The 21122-nt window shown below is 37.3% G+C and overlaps 1 protein-coding gene and 1 long non-coding RNA gene across 2 annotated transcripts in view; one reads left to right on the forward strand and one right to left on the reverse strand.

The window, feature by feature from the left end:
• KLF12 (KLF transcription factor 12) overlaps window positions 1–2777 on the reverse strand; it is a 590647-nt gene extending 587870 nt beyond the window's left edge. The window contains exon 1 of the mRNA XM_035704614.2: window positions 2763–2777. The gene's annotated coding sequence lies outside the window, so the exon portion shown is untranslated. The remainder of the gene's footprint in view (window positions 1–2762) is intronic.
• LOC112655928 (uncharacterized) overlaps window positions 1–21122 on the forward strand; it is an 80163-nt gene that overhangs the window by 6554 nt on the left and 52487 nt on the right. The window contains exon 3 of the long non-coding RNA XR_003133964.3: window positions 471–574. This is a non-coding gene — a long non-coding RNA (uncharacterized LOC112655928). The remainder of the gene's footprint in view (window positions 1–470; window positions 575–21122) is intronic.

Consider the following 21122-nt stretch of genomic DNA (forward strand, 5'->3'; position numbering starts at 1 on the left):
AGAAATTCTCCCAAAGGAGGTGGGGACACTGCTTCTAAAAGGGGAAATGGATACTGTTTGCTCTTCCCTATCACCATGACACTGCCTTGGCTCAGGGCCTTGGAATTTCTTGCCTGGATTAATGATTCCCCTTTACCTCATATTTAAATTCTTTTAATGGTTCATCATTTGTAAGTGACAAACCAGAAACTTTTGAAAATGAACAGAGGTGCTATTGATAATTATACCGAGATAAAAGGCATAAACTGGACCATTTTTGGCACACTGGGGGGTGTGGCCATCTTCCTTTTATCACAAACTTCTACTTCTCTGTGCTTGACTTAACAAATTGAGGAAAAGTGAAAGCTCTTTAAGGACAGAAACTTCATTTTCTGGGTTTACCAGAATCTTATTTTCTGGGTTACAAGACTTTGTGAACTTAACAAATCCTCTAGGCTGTCTTTCATATAGATATAACCTTTTGATTTCAGGAAAGCTGGAATTGGACTGTAACCTTCTGACCTTACTCATACAAAGAGATCTACCCTGGATTGTCTTTTCCAAGGCCTGCTCTGTCCACAGGATAAATCACAGGGTATGTTATTTGGTCCCCATCTGTACTCAGATCATGTCGTAAGGTCCTTCCTTAAGTACTATCTTCCCCATTAAAAAAGAATCTTAAAAATTCCTGAATTTTCCTGCATAGTTGCATCACAGAGTAAGGATCAAAGAGGTTTCCTAGATCAAGCAGAAGCAGAAGCCCAAGCGGATTCCTTTCTGGCCTCTCCAAAGGCCCGGCTGACAGACTAATGAGTTGTGCTTTAATCCACATGGATGCCCTTTCTGCTTCCAGCTGGGTGCCATGAGAATTGGGAACCCAGGCCTAATGAGCTATACCACGCTACACCAAAGCTCTGTGATAAAGGCCCAGGCGTTCCGCATAGACCAAGGCCCGAAAGCCAAATGCATCCTGTATCAGAAACCAGGCCATCCTTCCTGTTGTTCTCATCATTCTCCACCTTCTCTATACTGTTTCCCTTTCTTGGAAAGAGTTTGATCTTTCCATCAGTCATTCTAGAGCACCTCTCATTTGTATCATTCTAGAACAGGACTTCTACCTCTTTTTGTAACCACATTGGCTCCCTGTGCAGAATCTATGGTGCAAAAAGCAAAGCATTTCCAAGCAAAGATGCTATGGAAATAAGAGATTTTATCTAAGTCCTAAGTGTCAGCACCAAGTACTGCACCAAAGCCATGTTATGGAAAATTGTGGTTAAAAATGGAAAGTGAGTAATGTTTGTATTATGCTGACTGATACATTTTAAAAGACTTCTGTAAGGTTTACTTTATAATACCAAATACTTTGAGAGAAAAATGAAATGACTGTGGAAACAGAGAGAGGAGGATCATTTTCTGCAAGGGGTGAGCATCTATTAACCATTTAGGAAGTATGGTAGAGAGATGACCTCACTGTTTGGAAGTAAAGTAAATGAAGATGCAGTGGAAAAGGATGAGTACTTGAGAATCTCAGCTGAGGGCCAAGCAAAGTAGCTTTTAAGCTAGAAAGTTGAAAAGTTTTTGGTAAAAGAATACATGCCTCAGCACCCATCAGACATCAAGTTCTACAAAAGAAAAAAAAATATTTCCCCTTTTAGAAGTTGTGTAACACTTAACATTTTCTGTTTCTCCTTATTGCTGAACATAATTTTTTCTACACTCTTACTTGAGATGCTTTCCTCAGAGTCTCTGTCTATATGATCAGAGGTAACATGAAAGATGACTAATCGTCTGAATAATTCAATCAGTGTTGTTGGCAACATGTTATTAAACTCCTCCCCTCCTGGTATCCCCCTCCCCCGACTCATTCTTTTTTCCCCAATAGCATTCCTGATTTTTAAAGAATTCTTGAGTTATCTGCATAATTGTTTTCTGTAACTCATGTTGCTTGAATATACACAGTTTGGTATCAGTAAGAGTTCCTTACAAATCTCCACATCTGCAGAGGGTATCATGGAGAGAAAAGAAAGAGAGGTACCTATCCATTCGTTGTGCTGGCTGATTACCTCGCTCAAATTTTTAAAATACTCCAAATTTAAAAATAGTGCTTACATATAAAAGCATCTGCACATCCACATATTAGAATTAGCTTATTTATTCATATTTAATTTTTCTCTATTTAACTTCATATAACTATTAGGCCACTAAAGGTCATCAAGTCTTTAAGTCTTTTCTTCCTTTGTAAATTTTTTTGACTTAATTAAAAATAGAAAACAATTAGCATACTGTCTCTCTAGCTCTCTTTTAGTGTTTAACCTCTGTGGAGGCAGGATCTATATATATTCTCTATTTACAATAAACATTGAAACTTTGTTCCCTGCTTACAGCTCAGTGGGGCTCACTTAATAATATAAGTCAAATTCAGTGTGAATCCTTAAAAAGAAATCTTTCCATCTCCCTGAAAATGTCTTTCTAGTAAAACTTGTTTGTTAAATGACTAGAACTCCCTTAACAAATAAAGCATAACCCTGATTGCTGCTCTTCCCCTCTGAGGTGATGATAAATTGCTGAGGAGTAAAAGCCTTCATACTAATAACAGAGGAAAATTGACTCTTAGATCCCATCATTTTGTTTACCAGCTGTCTTTACAATTCTATAATAACCCTAGCCCACATTAAAAAAAAATGTTCAGAGATAGTAAACTAGATGAGAAACAAATGATCTCTGCTGAAATTAGTTTAAGCAGGGGAACAGGCTGGAAAGAAAGATTTGATCCAGAAACTTACCTATATCTCAGGCATGATATCCGGTGACCACATACTCGGTGCTGAAACACAACTCAGGAGCATTACATCATCATGACAAACTTTCATTGGCTGAAGAAACCCCAAGGATAAGACAGGCTTTTAAGGTGCTGTGTGAAAACTCCTGTTGGTTCCTTATCAAGCTATTGCCAAAATATTGAAAGGCAGACTTTTCCTATACTAATACTGTCATGGTTGAACTTATAAAACATTGTTAACCATTTCTTATGCATGTTCATCTCCACTTTAGTCAATAGTTTTATATTTAACTCTAACCTGTTGGGAGACTTTTTTTTTCCTTTAAAAAATTAAAAAAAATATTTGTTTTTATTTAGCTTGTTTTTATTGCAGGTGCACAGTATCACTCTGTGGCTGGCTCTTATTTCCCCTGTTACTGTTCAGGCCACCTTTCCTATTTTTAAACTATATTTGAATCAATAAATCCAGTTTCCTCTCTCTTACTTACTCAGTCTTTATTCTCTCTAGGCAAAGAAAGCCAGCACCCACAGATTCAAGAAAGCATAAGTGTGTTTATTTATTGTGAACAATTTAATTGGAACTAGTGCACAAAGCCCTTACTTCCTCATTATTCATGTTCATTGTTAGTTTCTTTTTTTTTTTTTCTATTGAACTCTATGAGTTATTTATGTAGTGCTCATTACCATGGTGATTTACAGACCAAAACCATGTGAAGGATTTCAGGGTATGAGGAGGTTTCAGTGACTGAGTGAAAGCAATGGAGTGATGGTCAGAGCCCCTGCATCACCTCTACATCCATCCTCACTGCCTGGGCCAACTTCTGATGTGGGGCAAGTGCTCTCATTATAAAAAGGAGAATATTTTAACAATTAGATTGATCATTCAGTAAATGACAATATCACATTACTAGCGAGTGCCAACCTTTCTCTCTCTTTCTCTGTCAGTTTGTCTGTCTGTGTCTTTCTTTTTTTCTCTTTCTCTTAAACTTCAGAGTGCCAAGAAAGACCAGGATGATGATGGGGTGACTGAATCAGTGTCTTTTCAAGAGTCTTGTGCCTACTCTTTCTTAAGACCTTGATTGTCAAGACAAGTAAATACAGATGCAAACTAATACCCTGTAAAATTCCCAAAGCTGGGAACTAAGAAATATGTTACTAGTGCATGTCTAGCCTGCTCAGCTCTGTTGCAAATGCCCTCCTGTTCCTCTCAGACTCTGTCCTCAGCCATGTGCCTTGGAGGAGCCCAGGCACCTGTTGCAAAAGGAGTGGGTGCCAGAATATTACCTCCAGAGATCCTTTATTTATTTTTATTTATTTATTCATGAGAGATACACACAGAGAGGCAGAGACATAGGCAGAGGAAGAGGCAAGTTCCCTGTGGAGCTCAATGCAGGACTCGATCCCAGGACCCCAGGATCATGATCCAAGCCAAAGGCAGATGCTTGACCACTGAGCCACCCAGGTGCCCCTCCAGAGATCATTTTACTACTATTTCTCAGACTCCAGTCTGAGGAGAACAACGGATGATCATTTTTCCATTATGTAGAATAATACTACGCATTCAAGGCCCTAGATTAGGGTTTAGAGATATTTAGAAACATTCCTAATGGTGATCAGAAAGGAGAGAGAAAAAGAGAGCTCTTTCTAATTTTGTGTCTGCTAAGAAGAAGAAAGAGGAATACCAATTAAGGGCTCTCTGTTTTATAGCTAGGATCAACAAATTAGAATAAGTCATGTTCCTTGTCCTCAAGATGTTTTATACCAGTGGGGAGACAATGTTAATCCACAATTATTGCTGAAGTCTGATAAAAATATGATAGGTGTATAATACATTGGTGGACATGTAAACAAGACTGGTAGATTCTACAAGAGGAGACTTTGGAGCTGAATTTTGAGAGAGGCAGAGAGAGAGAGAGAGAGAGAGAGAGAGAGAGAGATTGAGGAAGTAGGAGTTGGAGAGCTGAAGAGAGAAAGTAAAGGATTCCATTAAGAAAACAGAATGGAAAGGAAAGAGAGAATAGACAGCATGGCTTGTTTGAGTGACAGCAAATAGCTTTTGGTTTATGAGAGGAAAGAGCAGTGTGGAAGATAAACTACATTGATAGATATTATCAAATCATGGACATTTTATGAACTAAGCTAAGGGTATGGACTTTAACTTGAGAACCACTGAAGGTCATTGAGGAACTATAATCAGATTTGCAACTCAGCTATATTAGTCTAATGGTAACATGGAATGGGTGGGGATGGATTGGAACCAGGAATTCAAATTAGTTTGTATTTCAGTTGCAGGAAACAGATGGTACTTTCAAAGGGCTCAACTGAAGAGAGATTACTGAAGGACTATTTACAGGGTATAGACAGGGTTAAGGGAATCAGCAAAAGAGGGAAAAGCACCCAGGGAACCACAACAGCAGGAAGCTGTTATTGCCCTATGCTTATTGCCAGAGAATGAACCCAATGGGAAGCCAGAGAGTAGGAAAGCTGGAAGTTGCAGTAATTATAGTTTGGTCTCTCTAGGCAGAGAGAAGGAGAGAAATGTAGAGAAAGTATCTTGAAATGGGATGATGATGGGAAATATAGAATAACCAGTGTGGCTGTCCAGCATAGTACTCCAAGACAGAAACCATCAAGATCTCCAGTAAGGTAGTAAAACTAGAGAAAGTTAATGGGTATGAGAACATTTAAGGAGATAGACTCAATAGTATTAGTGTGTGTGTGTGTGTGTGTGTGTGTGTGTGTGTGTGTTTAGGGACAGAGAAAGAGAGGGAGAGAGAGAATATGGCAACTTCTAGGTAGGACAATTTGTGGTTTGTTTTTAGTCCTGACAAATGGACGAACAGTTGTTTGTTCATTGGTGAGAAAGACTGTATAGATATAGACTAGCTGCAGTCTAGGAAAAGTTACATTTGAATGCTTCTGAGATCTCTAGGTAAACTGTCTATTATGTCTGTGTCTAAAGCTCAGAAGGGAAATTAAGGATCAAAGATAGGCTGGCACAATGAGAAGTCATGGGTATGCTGAAGCCAAGGCTGTGGATGAGATCACTCAATGAGAATGTGCATAAGGTACAGAGAAGGGAGGTGACATGTGAGCTTGGGGTCACTGACAGTTAAGGGGTAACTGGAGTAGAGGGGCCCAGGAAGGAAAACAGAAAATAACGTTCAGACAGGAGAGAAATAAAACACAGAGAAGAGTAGTGTTATGAAATATTGAGAAGAGAAGATCTTTAGGAAGAAGAAGTGGTCTAGAGGACAATGCAGGAAAGAAGTCTGTGGGCTAAGGACAGTACAAATACCCATTGGTTTGAATGTAATATGGAGATCATTGGTAATGCTGGAAAGAATAGGTTCAGTACATGAGTTTGAAGACTGCCTACAGGCCACATCTGGTCTGCCCCCTGTTTTGTGTGTGGTTGATAAGGTAAGAATGTTTTTGTCTTTTTAAATGGTTGAAAAAAATTGAAAGTACAATTTTTTTGATGTCCATGAATATTATATTACATTTAAATTACAGTGTCCATAACAAGTTTTATTGGAATGCATCTAATATCATTTGTTTATGTATTGTCTGTTGGTTTTCACACTGTAACAACAAAGCTGAGTAATTGTAACACAAACCGTATGGCCTGCAAAACCAAAAATATTTACCATCTGGGCCTTTATGGAAGTTTGCTGACCGCTGCTTAGCAGAATGGTAATGTTGAGGCCAAGTTATAGTGGAAGGTGTAGGGAATATGTAATAGGAATCAAAGAGCTCAAACACAGCTGTCTTCTGTAGAACCTGATGATGAAGGAAAGGAAAGAATTAGAATGGTTGCTGGATGTAGTGGCAGGGTTGAGGTTTTTTTTTTTTTTTTTTTTAAGATTTTATTTATTTATTCATGAGAGGCAGAGAGAGAGAGAGAGAGAGAGAGAGAGAGAGAGAGAGAGAGATTGAGGAAGAAGCAGGCTTCCTGCTAAGAGCCCAATGTGGGAGGGACCTGATCCTGGATCCTGGGATCACGCCCCGAACTGAAGGCAGACGTTTAACCACCAAGCCACCCAGGCATCCCGAGGTTTTTGTTGTTGTTTGTTTTTGCTTGTGTGTTTCATTAATGAGAAATAAAAATTCTTTTTTGAGACAGGATAAGATCAAAATATTTTGAAAGTTTGCCAGAAAAGGGGGTGGGAATAATGAGAGACATATCTTCTAGCATGAGGGAATGAATGGAAAAATTTGCTCCATCAGAGGTGATGGGGAAAGCAAATCTGGAATCCCCATTCTTCTCAGGCATTTGCTGAAGCTGGAAGCTGAGTCATTTGCTGAAGCCCAAAATGAGTGATGACACTTAGGAGTTTGAAGGAGGAAGTGAAATATTTGAGATTGAGGAAAATGAGAAAGGAAATTGAACAGAAACATAGGCAGCATGAATGTGTGGTGATACCAAATTAAACTTGTTTGAGTTTCTTCAGCCAGAATAGGTGTTGGAGTGAAGAAATGAGATAGTTCCATCAATTTTGGTTTGGGGTATTGTAAGGCAGGTATAGCAAGAGTAAAACATTAAGTGAGTTAACGATAATGGGAAGAGGTTTTTAGAAGGGAGGGGTCAAAGATTCCTCCTTTATTTTCTGCTAGTGTGTGTTGTCACCAGGTGGATGCACAAGCTTTGTTATGGATTGGACCTATCTTATGAATAGCTGGAGAGAGACTAACGTGAGAAGAAAATCAACCGTTGGGTACTGGAGTTCTCATGGAGCTTAGAGAGTAGGGTAGTAGGAGTGAAAAAATAGGAAGCTGGAAGAATTGGGGGTAATAAAAGAGCTTGGACTTTATGGTTTGCCTAATGCATTAGGCAGCCTGGGCTGCCATAACAAAATACCATAGTCTGGGCAGCTTTCTACAACAGAAATGTATTTTCTCATAATTATGGGGGCTGGAAGTTCTAGATCAAGATACTGACAGGACTGGTTTCTTTTGATGCCTGTCTCCTTGGCTTTCAGATGGTTGCCTTCTCTCTGTGTCCCCACATGGCTTTTCTTTTGTCTACTCACATCCCATGGAGTCTCTTTCTCTTCTTATAAGGGCACTGTCGTACTAAATTAGGGCTCCACTCTTATGAACTCATTTAACTTTAATAACCTCCTTAAAGACTTCATCTCCAAATACAGTCACACTGAGCATTAAGTCTCAACATATAAATTTGGTAGGGGGGTGGGGGGGGTGGGGAGGGGGACATGATTCAGCTGCTAATACCTAGGTAGAGTGTGCTTAGGAGAGTGAGTTGCTGAGGTGAGGTATGAGTGAAGATCATCAGAATTGAGGCAACCCAACAAACTATTACTCTCACAATAGTGCGACCCCACATTTTGTGATTAATTTTTTTGAATTATCATGTTTCGGTGGGGTTTTGACTAAATACGCAAAGTGAGGCTAGTAGAATAATGATAACCACCAGTAATGATAATTATTATTATTATTTTTTAAATTTTATTTATGATAGTCACAGAGAGAGAGAGAGAGGCAGAGACACAGGCAGAGGGAGAAGCAGGCTCCATGCACCGGGAGCCCGACGTGGGATTTGATCCCGGGTCTCCAGGACCGTGCCCTGGGCCAAAGGCAGGCGCCAAACCACTGCGCCACCCAGGGATCCCCAGTAATGATAATTAAATATAATTATCATATTGATTTAGAAAGCGTGCAAGATATTTATCTATTAAACTTAGAGATCAGCTAAAACATTTCACATAAACTGTCCCAACATTTTAGGTCAAGTTGAAAAGTCTTTCCTTCTGTGTATGTATGTATGCATGAATGTGTATCCATATAGCTACCACACTCACAGTTTTTGTGTGCCTTTTTTGAAAGTAAATGTAATTGATATGAAAATTCACATGGAATAGTCTGTTTTTTACATGGAATAACAAAAATATGGATGGGTTTTATATGTAATAATCTAAATCTGGAAATAGCGACATGGTTAGTTTGTGTGTAATGTATTTATAATGGCACTTATTTTCATAGCTAGTAAATGGCAGAAAAGCCTAATCAGGCATTACTTTTAGTGTCGTTTCTCTAAAGAGGAAACTGAGGCTTGAGAACAATATATAGCCAATGATTAGCAAAACACTGGAAGAAAAGAGTTTAGCCATCATTTTTTGGAACCCGTTTCATTGGCACATATTTAATTATTTCTTTCTCTAAGTAAATGCAATTGTTTTAAGGTTGACTTATTAGATACATCTTCCCTCAGAGGTACAAAACTGTTACTTTAAAGTAAAGAAGCCAAGATACTATCTTGTTAATCTTTATCTCAGAAACAGGGCAAGGAATACTACCCAAATCTGAGGCACTGGGTCTTATGAACTGGAGCCTAGACTTTGGGCATGTCCCTTCACTGCTCCTGCTTGGCTCCTCATGAGCAGAGGGGTTGGTAAAGATAATCTCTTCTCTCTAAACTCCTATGTGCCAATAACCTTTGCTTTCCAAGAATTCTAAGGATGTCCAGGGAGCCAACTCTGATACAAATATAGTCCTTGAATCTGGAAAATACTACCAAGGATATAGCATGGCACATAATTTCCTGGAAAAAGTGAATTCTGAATACTGCTTTTGTATACATATGTCAAAAGATATTGTGGAAAGTCTCAAAAACTAGATTAATTTAATTTGACTTAATTCATACGTATCCTAGATAAGAAAGCAATAGAATGCATTGATTAATCAGATATAATCAGTATCAAAATTCAAAAATGATAAGAAACCATTGGAATGAGAGATGTTACAACTACATTAAAATGATCTATTTTTTAAAACGAGGAAAAATTGAGGTCATAGAAGCCCTGACTATGTAAAAAATTGAAAGAATAGTTATAAAAAAAGTCTGAAATTTAAGAAATGCCTTGAAACAGTAAACAAGTGAAACTGACAATCCTATCACTAGATTCTATCTCAAAGATAGAGTAATATGATGTAAAAATAAGATTCTCCAAAAATTCTTTATCTGTATTCTAGGCAACATAACATGGTTATGAAAATCCTAAAACACTTGCAAGACATTCATAACCAGTATTTCTTGGCTCCAACTATAACAGATATTGAGCAGTTTAAAGATAAGTTCTGAAGCATTCCATTTATGGCAATTTCTAAGTATAAACTTTCTCATTAGGCCAAGAATGTACACGCTTTAAGACCCTGAAAAGAGTAAGACTGGAGAAAAGAATAAAATAGAAAAGACCATATTAACACAAGAAGGTATCTGGATTACCAAGATTCTATTTAGTGGAGAAACAAAACAAGGTAAATTTAAAAACCAATGGCAAAGAATTAGGAGCTCTATCCAATTTCATTTAAAATCTAAATTTGGAACAAAAATAAAGAAACAACCTTGGGACTGAAAAGTTAATCAATTAAAAGTTTAAATATTTTCCCCATTGCTACAATGTTTTTTTTTTTTTGTTGTTGTTGTTGAAAGAGAAAATGACTATTTATTCATTTAGAGAGAGCATGTGAACTGGGGGAAGGGCAGAGGGAGAGACTCTCAGGCCAACTCTGCACTGAGGGCAGAATCCAATGAGGAGCTTGATCCCACAACCCTGAGATTGTGACTTGAGCCGAAATCAAGTTGGATGCTTATAGCCCCCCAGGTGCTTGAAAAGGAAAAGGATTTTCTAAACATCATTGATTTATTTTTTTTCTGGATATCGAGTATGCTAATCTCACTTTCCATTTTATCTTCTGAATGAAGGTTCCAAGCTAGCAAAGAACAGCAATACTAACTATTTAGGCACCTACATTGCTTTCATACACATGTACACAGATACGAATGTAGGAGTGCTTTCTGACCTTCCCACTACTCTTTATTACCCTCTGTCCTAGAGCAAACATGGTTTTTGAAAGTTTGAAAATATTATTACTACAGAATCTACAGATTAATGCAGTCCCTATCAAAATACCAATAGTAGTTTTCAACCATACTAGAATATATAACTCTAAAAATTGTATGAAATCATAAAAGACCCTGAGGAGCCAAGGCAATCCTGAGAAGAACAACAAATCTAGAGTTATCACAATTCCAGATTTCAAGATATACTATAAAGCTGTAGTAATCAAAACAGTCTGGTACTGGCACAGTAAACAGACACATAGATCAATAGGACAGAATAGAGAGCCCAGAAATAAACCCACATATATATGGCTGATTAATCTATGACAAAGGAAGCAAGAATATACAATGGGGAAAAGACGGTCTTTTCAACAAATGGTGTTGGGAAAATTGGACAGCTACATGCACGAGGATGTAACTGAACCACTTTCTTACACAGTACATGAAAATAAACTCAAAATGGATTAAAGACCTAAATGAGAGACTGGAAATCATAAAATGCCTAAAGGAAAACATAAGTATTGATCTCTTGGACACTGGCTTCAGCAAAATATTTATGAATACATCTCCTCAGGCAAGGGAAACAAAAGCAACCTATAGAGACACACCAAAATAAAAAGCTTTTGCACAGCAAAGAAACCATCAACAAAATGAAAGGCAACCTACTGAATGGAAGAAGATATTTGCAAATGATATATCTGATAAGGGATTAATGTCCAAAATAGATAAATAACTTATACAACTCAACACCAAAAAACCTCAAGGAATCTGACCAAAGCATGGGTAGACGATCTGAACAGACATTTTTCCAAAGAAGACATACAAATGGTCCACAGACACATGAAAATATGCTCAATATCACTCATCATCAGGCAAATGCAAATCCAAACCACCATGAGATATCACCTCACAGCTGTCAAATGGCTAATATCAAAAACACAAGAAACAACAGATGTTGGTAAGAATGTAGAGGAAAGGGAACTGTGCACTGTTGGTAAGAATATAAATTGGTGCAACTACTGTGGAAAACTGCATGGATGTTCCTCAAAAAATTAAAAATAGAAACACCACATAATCCAGTAATTCAACTACTGGGTACTTACCCAAAGAAAACAAAAATACTAATTTGAAAAGATACATGCACCCTAAATGTTTATTGCAGCATTATTTACAATAGCAAGAAAGAGAAACAATCTAAATGCCCATTGATAGATAAGTGGACAAAGAAGATGTAGTATATGTATACAATGGAAGATTCCTCAGCCATACAAAATGAGATCTTGTCATTCATGAAAACATAATGGACCTAGAGAGTATTGAGAGTATTAGGCTAAATGAAATAAGTCAGAAAGAGACAAACACCATATGATTTCACTTATATCTGGAATCTAAAAAACAAAACAAACAAATAGAAACAGACTCATAAACACATGGAACAAATTGGTAGGTAGTTGCCAGAGGGGTGGAGTATTGAGGGGGATGGATGAAATAGGTTAAAAGGACTGATAGATACAAACTTCTAGTTATAAAACAAAAAGTCCTGGAAATGAAAAGTACAGCATAAGGAATATAGCCAACAATATTCTAATAATGTTGTATGGTGGCAGATGGCTGTGCTGAGCATTGCATAATATATAGACTTGTCAAATCACTATATCATATACCTGAAGCTAGTATATCAAATATACTTCAATAATAAAAATTTGAAAATATATTTATTAACAAATTAATGAAAGCTTAATCTTAGAAGGCTCCAAGTGACTTGGAATGAATTGGGAAATTACTTGGGGGAAAACAGGAGGTTCCTTATTGAATTCAAGGAAGGCTGGATCTTAAGAATCTTCATGGTTAATTTCCAAACATTTCATTCTGCAATTTCTCCTTAAATCTTTCCTCACCTTGGGCTCAGATGCATGACTGTTGAGTCTTCCTAGGATCTTGTAATGCATAAAGTTATTCACCCATACTAGACAATATTCAAAATTATGCAAGAGGTTTCAGACTCTAAAATACTGCAATTTAAGTTTGTTCTGTGAGTCTGCCTTGGTGTTTGTGTTCTGTAGGGAAGTCTTATGATCCTTATTTTTAATAAAATAAAAAGTGGCAAGTTCAAAGCAGGCATTCTTTATGGAATTACTCCAGTTTTCCCAGGAAGGTTTACCTGTCTCCCTATCTGTGCCATACAGTGTACCAGTTATACCTCCCAGATATGGTTGTCTCTAATGTATTTTATTTTCAGTTGTAGACTCAATGTGCATTACAGAAGGAAGCATTCTCTGAGGTTTGAATTCTGGTAGCAGCAGGGATGCACATGAAATTGAGATTTGCTCTTACCTAGGGATTATCTCTCATTGGTGACTAATGGAAACTTTTTGTCATAGAGAAATCAAGATATTACTTATATGGTTGTGGTCTGTTTATCTACTGTGGCTATATTCAGAGAGTTCATTACTAATGTTCATTTCTTTTGTCAGGAAGGAATTTCTGTCATTTATTTGAGAATGTAGTACTTTCCTTACCTACCACACATCAACCAAACACCACATCCTCCTACACAGCATCCATCAAATAACAGTGGTCAAGGAAAGAGAGAGAGGAGGGGAAAGAAAAGAAACCTCCCACATAACTGGCAGTCTGCTTCGGCAAAGCTCATGTGGCATTAGACAGTTGTATTAGAAGCCACAATTATAAATACAGACAAGAAGAGTAGTGCTTACATTGTTTTTTCCTATTAATATGAGGAATAATATATAATTTAAAACTGTATATTTTGATAGAATATGGCTCAGCTTATTTATTAAACATAACAAATGGAGCTCTTGCTGTACATATTATGAATAATCACATTAAAGAAATGCTTGACCTGGAAGAAAACACAGCTATACAAGATCTCGGAATTTACCAGAGGCATGTTAGCTCATTTTCCTAATAAATCTTTATTTATTTATTTATTTATTTATTTATTTATTTATTTATTTACAAACATCAACGAACAAAGTTGTCTAACATGTTGCTTAATTAGGTGAGGTACGGATTAGACTTATGACATTTAGAGCCCTGTACAACTTTGGCTTTATAATTACTGACTGTGGGGAGTGTGCTGAGTCCTGTGAGAGTCAAAGCAATAAACTGGAAAGAATTTGTTTTCCTTTTAGAAGCATATTCTGTGGTTCCCTTTTTGGTAATTGCAATTATACATTGGCTGCAACAATCAATCAGTCATACTTGATTATGCTAAAGACTATTTTACTAGATATACTATATGCTAAGATTAATTTTATATTTGATTCAGTATTCTATGTATGTATGTGTATGGTAATACAGATACTAGACTTTCATCTGATTCTTATTAGATCCTGTTTAGTTTTTTTTTTCCTGTTTAGTTTTAAACCACAATGTAAAGCACTGGTTTCTCCTTGCTAATTTAGTTTTATGAGTGACTAAGGTTCTGCAGTAGTTGCTTTGATACTGGTGATATAGAATAATCCATTGGACTTCTGAAAAACCATACATCTATTTGGAATATATTTAGTATGGGATTCCAAAAACTTAAAGATGCTGAAGATGAGAAGGATCATATGTCAAGTTATGAAAGATAACCTTATTATCATAATAATTTAACTGAATTATTATAACTTAATTATCAAATATAATTTAATTATCATTAAAATGTTATACTATCCACAATGATATTTACTTAGTAGGGTCAGAGTTATTTGAAAACAAAACATCTATATGAAAAACACAAATCTACACAGGATCTATAACCTCGTTAAGTATACCTGGAAAAAAAGAAGAAAATAAATTATAGAATACTTACTATGATGTAGATATACTGGGTGCTGAATGTCCTTTAGTCAGTTAATACTCTCCTCAACTTTGGTAGGTAAAGAGGAAATGTAACGTGATCATGGTCAAGGAGACAGGATTTAATCAGGTCTGTTTAAAAAAGCTTCCTGGTAATGCTTCTCCATTTAAATACACCAAAAGCCACTTTAAAGATCATTAAGTTGGTTAAAAGCTATAAGAAAAATGAATGTTTCTCTTTTTATGGCGTATTTTTGAATATTTCCAGTAGTAATGATTAGAAGCTGAATACAGCTAAATGGTTGAACATATATAATTTGCTTCTTCTTACAGAGCATGTTTCATCTCATGACTTCCCAAACTAATTACAATACTAGATTTATCTATTAATTTCCGAAAGAAAGTAAATATAGTTATGGTGAGAGTATATAAATACCAACTTACTTGGTCCTAGTGGAGCTTGTCCCCAATATACAAAGCATTTAATACTCACTACTAACTCAGAAGCCAGGGGTTCTTCAAGCACTTACTCTCTTGACTGCTTTGAAGTTCTCCAGCAGATCTTCCAGACACCTTGGGGGGTCTTCTTCTCTTCCAAGTTCGCTAGGAACTTGACTTGCTTTTTAAAAAATGTTTCATTTCCAATTATCTCTTTTCAGTTTTGTAATTTTCCAGTTGACTCATTAGAGCCACAACTCTGGATTTATTGTAAATGTTTGTTGATAAGTGTCTATATTTTACCTGTGTTGTTTGATATGTTGAATGATTCATTTATTCTGCACACAACTATTGAGTGCTAACCACGTGTAAGGCTCTAATCTGGATGTTCTAGGAGGTATAAAGATGATTGTTAACTGGTGCTTCCTTCAAGAAGGCTAGTTACTATCTAATGGGCAAGATAAGCATAAAGAGAACAAACTAGAACTCAAATCAGAATTAGATTAACCTAATGGAGGCTAGAGGAGGTGAATCTTCCCTCCCCTTCACTATTGTATCTTGAGATAAATAAAAAAGTAAAAGTGCTGGGGTTTTTTTGCATCTAAATAAATAGGGAAAAAGTGATATGTGTATAATGTTTGATCATGCAATACTAAAACAAAATAAAACAAACCCATAAAACAAGATTGTACATATCTGTTAGGTTCCCTGCCCCTGACTTCTTAGGTTGTAACTGCCTTGTGGGAAGAGCATGTGTTAATTATCTGGGTTTTTCTATAGTCTTACTATAATATGTCTAGATTATAAAATGACACATAACTTTACTGGTCTTTTTAGGCAAAAGAGGCCTTCAAATGATCCTGGGGATCTTGAGGAACTAGCAATACATACATTCTATATTTTATTATTATTCTTGCTTAAGATTATGTAGTTTGAAACTAATATGATTTTCTTCTTTAAAACTGTCACTTGCATGAGGGTTGTATTCAATTAGGTTAATGAAATACAACATACATAAAACATGGCATAGCTTTAGGAGATAACATTTGAATGTAATTCTTGTGATTTATTACAATTGGTGGGATGAATATAGTGTTAACCTCATTTTGGGTGATTTATTTAGATAACTTGAATACAGATTGGGTCTTTAAATTTTCTTCCTTTTCTGTATACTGCTAAAAATATAAGTAAATTTGATATATTCTTTTGTCAGTCGGGTTAGACTAGGTTATGCTGTGGTAACAAACTAAGATATTATTGGTCACAACATGTTTATTTATTATTTAAATCACTTGTCCATCAGGAGTTGACTGGTGACCTTGGCTCATGTGTCCTTACTCCAGGGCCCAGGCTGATAGACTTGACCTCATCTGAAAGGCTGTTGTTCCTCAGTGCAGGTGGAAAGACAGTGAATTTTGTACTATCTCTTAAAGCTTCTCTGAGGTTGACACACCGCACTCCCAGAACAGGTCACATGGTCAGAAAGCGAGCTCAATCCTACCATGTACTCTGAAGAACCAGAAATTTTTGGTGAACAGCATAACAATTACCACAAACTTACAGTCCTCAAAATAGTAAAAACTGATAAAGCAAATCTAGTATGTAAATCAGCATGTCAGAGTGGATAGCTATCCAGGTAGGCACACAAAGCATCATTAAGAGTTTTCTCAGCTCTCCTTTGAGCAAACCTCCCCAGGAATTAGCTACACTCATTCTCTTCAATTGGTTGCTTCTCATTTCTCAGCAACCTGCTCTAATCCTATTATTTTCTTTTTATTTACTCTGTTGGAACCACAGCAGCCTCCTTTTTTTAAATTTTCCCTCTATGAACATGTTGGGCACGGTTCCATCTTAGGATTCCCCTCTTTTCCCTGACATCTGACATACTTGTTGATTTACATGGAACTTCAAGTATCTATGAAAACAACCCAGTCCACCACTGAACTCCTATGTTTGGACATGTTCAATTTTGGCTGATGGGTAGGGGTAAACCTGGTGGCACTGGACTTGCAGGGTGGGGGTGGGGGGGAATGGAGGCATCTAAAAGTAAAATGAAGAAGTTATCAAATAGAGTAAGATAGACTGAACAACAAAGCCTGAGTCCTTGAGAGAAGAAGTGTTTTGGGTATTACAAGGCAACTGATTAGGAAGTTCATTCCAATTCAGGCACTGTGATGTATATGTGCATCCTGAGAGAAAGGTGTATGTGTCTGTGTCTGCAGGTACATAAATAAAGCCTGTAACATGGTGGCTGGAGCAACCATTTTGTGGAATTTTTGCAGTGGCATAGGACTAGTGCTCCAGTTCATGGACACCAGGTCCTGTTGGCACCTGGGTGGCAGTACTGGAAATGGGAGAAAAGTTATGATTTCAGAGTAACAGGTCTGGGAACTCTTGAGTCTGGGGTCACAGAGCCCCTGCTCAGCTAGCAATGGTAGGGAGAGAAGAAGCAGCATTGCTAATCATTTTGATGTTTAAGACATATATTTCAAGAGGGCCTCACCTGAGAACAATGTATGGATAGCTGAAAGTAAATGAAGCATAGGGCTCTGAGGTAGCACTGCAGCACTAATTTTGTGCATAGCACAGTTGTAGTTCATCTGGTAAGGGTACCATCAGGATCAAACATGGTCGCTTCCTCCTTAAGAACCTGGGGATCTTTTATCACCCTTCCCAAGGCCTCTGCTTTTTGTGATCAGCCCCTTAGCACCTTCATGCCATCATCAAAGATCCTGAACTTTTGGGTAGGCTCTTGCCACTTGAGGAACCACAGCCACTCTCCTGCCTTACCCTTGCCCTTGCCTTTGTCACAGCAAAGCTATTTCTCCTCTCCTTTGGAATCACTCCCCAGGCATCTACTTTGCATTTAAAAACATAAGCCTTATTTTCATTCAGCAAACCTTTTAGTACCCATAGAACTCTCAGTGACCTAAATTATTCTGTTCTGCCCATTTCGGGGAATATATGCATGGCATTGCCATTTGGGTACTAAAGATGGAGATTGACTCTAAGTGGGGCCAATATTATCATAGGCAGATTGATAGTGAGAGATACAGATACAGAGTGATGAGGGCAGAAATATTATAAAAAATTGGGTGTTAGGCTTTAGAATAAACTCAGGTTTTGTGCTAAACTCCCTAAAGCACAGTATCTTGAAAATTCTTTGTAGCAATTTGCACAAATTTGTTTTACAGCAAGAAAAGAGCTCTCAATTCTAGGGAATGTAAAGTACTGGTCTATTATACCTGAAGTTCACTGTGTCCATTGGAGTATATTGTTGAGAATCTTAAATACTACCGTGATCTCTCTTGAAAATCTTAAATACTACCATGATCTCTCTAGTTTATTCCTGTGTTTAGACTTATTAAGGCACCATTAAAGAATAAATGTGTTTCTCTTTTAGGACAAAGGAATCAGCTTGATCTGACACTTGATTTTATATGACCATCTGATGGTCATATAGATTAGGTAGAGAAAAATTAAGAGTAATCAAACTCATAGTTCTCAGTACACGAATCTTTAATGAGACCCACCCAAAGGCAAATATATTTTGGGCATTGTTTGAAATATACAATGTAGAATAAAATTAAACAGATGTAAGCCCAATTAAGTCATAAAATCCTCATTTAGCAAACTCCATGAAAAGCTACCTACTTATAAAAGAGCAAATGAAAGTTAGACCTCTGTACTTTTGATCCTTTTTAAAAAAGATTTTATTTATTTATTCATGAGACACAGAGAGAAGGCAGAGACACAGGCAGAGGGAGAGAGGCAGGGTCCCTGCAGGGAGCCTGATGTTGGACTTGATCCCAGGACCCCGGGATCACACCCTGAGCCAAAGGCAGATGCTCAACCTCTGAGCCACCCAGGCGTCCCTGTACTTTTGATCCTTGACATAGGTGTCCAGTTTATGGAAGCAATGTCAAACTGTGGATTAATTCATTTATTTGCTCCACAAATATTAAAGCACTATATTAATTTTATATTATTGCTGTAACAGATTGCCACAAACTTTGTCACTGAAAATAACAGAAATATAAGATCTTATAGTTCTATAGGTCAGAAGTCTGACACAGGTCCCCCTGTGCTAAAATCAAGGGGTTGGCAAGACTATATATTCCTTTCTGGCGATTCTAGGGGAGAATCCATTTTTTTTGCCTTTTCTAGCTTCTTAAAGCTGCTACTGTTCTTGGCTTCTGACCCTCCTTCCCCCATACTCAGAGCCAGAAATGTTGCACCTCTTTTGTCTTCATATCTTTCCCTCTGATCAATGCCTAAGTAAGTTCCCCACTTTTAATAATCATGTGATTAGTTGAGTCCACCTGGATAATCCAGGATTGTCTCTACATCTCAAGGTCTATACCCTTAATCACATCTTCAAAGTCTCTTTTGCCATGTAAGGTAACATATTGATAGGTTCTGACAATTAGGGTATGGACAACTTTGGGAACCATCATTCCATCTACCTCAGCTACTAGCATGTTTCATTCTTTTTCCTAGGCACTAGTTGTATAAAGCAGAAACAAACAAAAAACCCAAAACCTCCCCAACACCCTCCACCACCACCACTCCAAAAACCCCCAAGGTTCTTATTTACTGGAGCTTTTATTATTAGAGGGTGAATGTAAGCCAAGATCTTGATGCACCTGTGAAAAACTATGTAGCAATCATTTAGTAACATACCCATTGCTGGATCAGATTAAATTGAGCAGTGTGAATAAAGACCATCTCGGAGGTCTTTATTGGAGGCAGGCACATCTGGGTTCCATTCTCAGCCAATTGGTTAACAGAGAGAAAAAAAATGGAATCTACCTAATCTTGCTGAGCCCAGTTTCTTTATAAAATGGGAGAAAACACCACCCATTGAACAGGACTGTTATTGAGCATTAAATGAAATTGCATATGCAAAATGCATAGTGCATAGGCATAGAGTGAGTGCTCAAAAATATAGCTTTTCTTCTTTAAAGAAGGTGTATCATTATATGAAATTTGGAAATATGACTCCAAGGTCAAACAACAAAACTGTTTTCACTTGGTGTTATTTGGAGGTGTGAAGAAAATCTCCCTGACTCTAATTCATCTCTAACACATTTCCTGAAACTTCAGAACTTAGAAATATATTCTTATGGCTTATGGTTCACTTTCTAAGTGTGTTCGTTAAATGTAGAGTTGCTATCAAGAAGGATAAAGTATGAAGCTATTCCAAGTACTTGCCACGTAATGTGAATTTGTCAAAGGAGACTAATTAAGGCTGTCTAAGTTAGGGGTCATTTTATTTGTTTTGAGCAAAACAGAGAAGAGAAAATAAGTTCATATGATAGTTCAACGCCAAAAAGGGCAGACCCGACTGAGGTGCCAAAATTGGTAGCATTTGGACTTCTCTTTTTAGGAGAGGGAACATAATGGAGGAAGAAAGTGAGAAGGAAAACCAGGAAGATCTGAATTCCCATTTTCCCACTGTTCTCTGTATCTAAAGATGTCCCTGCTAGCTTGATTCATTAGACATCATCTATAGACAATAAAGGATAAAAAAGATAACCTTGGTTATAATATTGAGCACAAACTCATACTTCCTTTCAAGAATAATACTTCTACTACATGACCATTGATTTTGAAGGTATCATCTATGTGGGGCTTGAAGCTGATCCATGTATGACTTCCCTCTCTGTGAAGATGGAAGCTAAGTGAGCAGAGGAGCAGAACCAATCTGACTGGGTCTGGGGGAGAGAGGACACAGGAACCAGATGATACAACAAGGGTCTATAATGGGAGAAAGACATGGAGATATGAGTCCAGAAGACTGGATTAAGACCAGGAACTTTGCTCTGAGGATGGGACAGGCAGGCTGTTTATATCATGACAGAGGACAAAGTTAAATGCAGACATAAGGGTTTCATTTTAAACAAGGAAGATAAGGCTGAGTTAAATTTCTAGAACTGAGATCCATGCTTGATAATGGTTCCTATGTTATTAGAAGATATGCATCTCAGAAGGGAAGACAGTGAGCAAAGTAACACAAAAGACTGGTTTCATTAGGCTTGTGGGCAAATGGATGAACTTATATTAACTAGTTATAGTAGCATGTTTGGAAAATTGCCACTGAGAGGTTGGGATATAGGCTATGACACACATTAGAGAGTAAGTGCTAAGATAAAGTTGAATGGAGAGGAATTGTTTTGGGAAAGAGGCAGTATGAAGGAAAGCTAAGTGGGCTCTAGGTTAAGGCCCCAGTGCTCCAGGGCTCTCAGACCTCAC

Source organism: Canis lupus, chromosome 22 (assembly GCF_003254725.2).
Source record: "Canis lupus dingo isolate Sandy chromosome 22, ASM325472v2, whole genome shotgun sequence".
Lineage (NCBI taxonomy): Eukaryota > Metazoa > Chordata > Mammalia > Carnivora > Canidae > Canis > Canis lupus.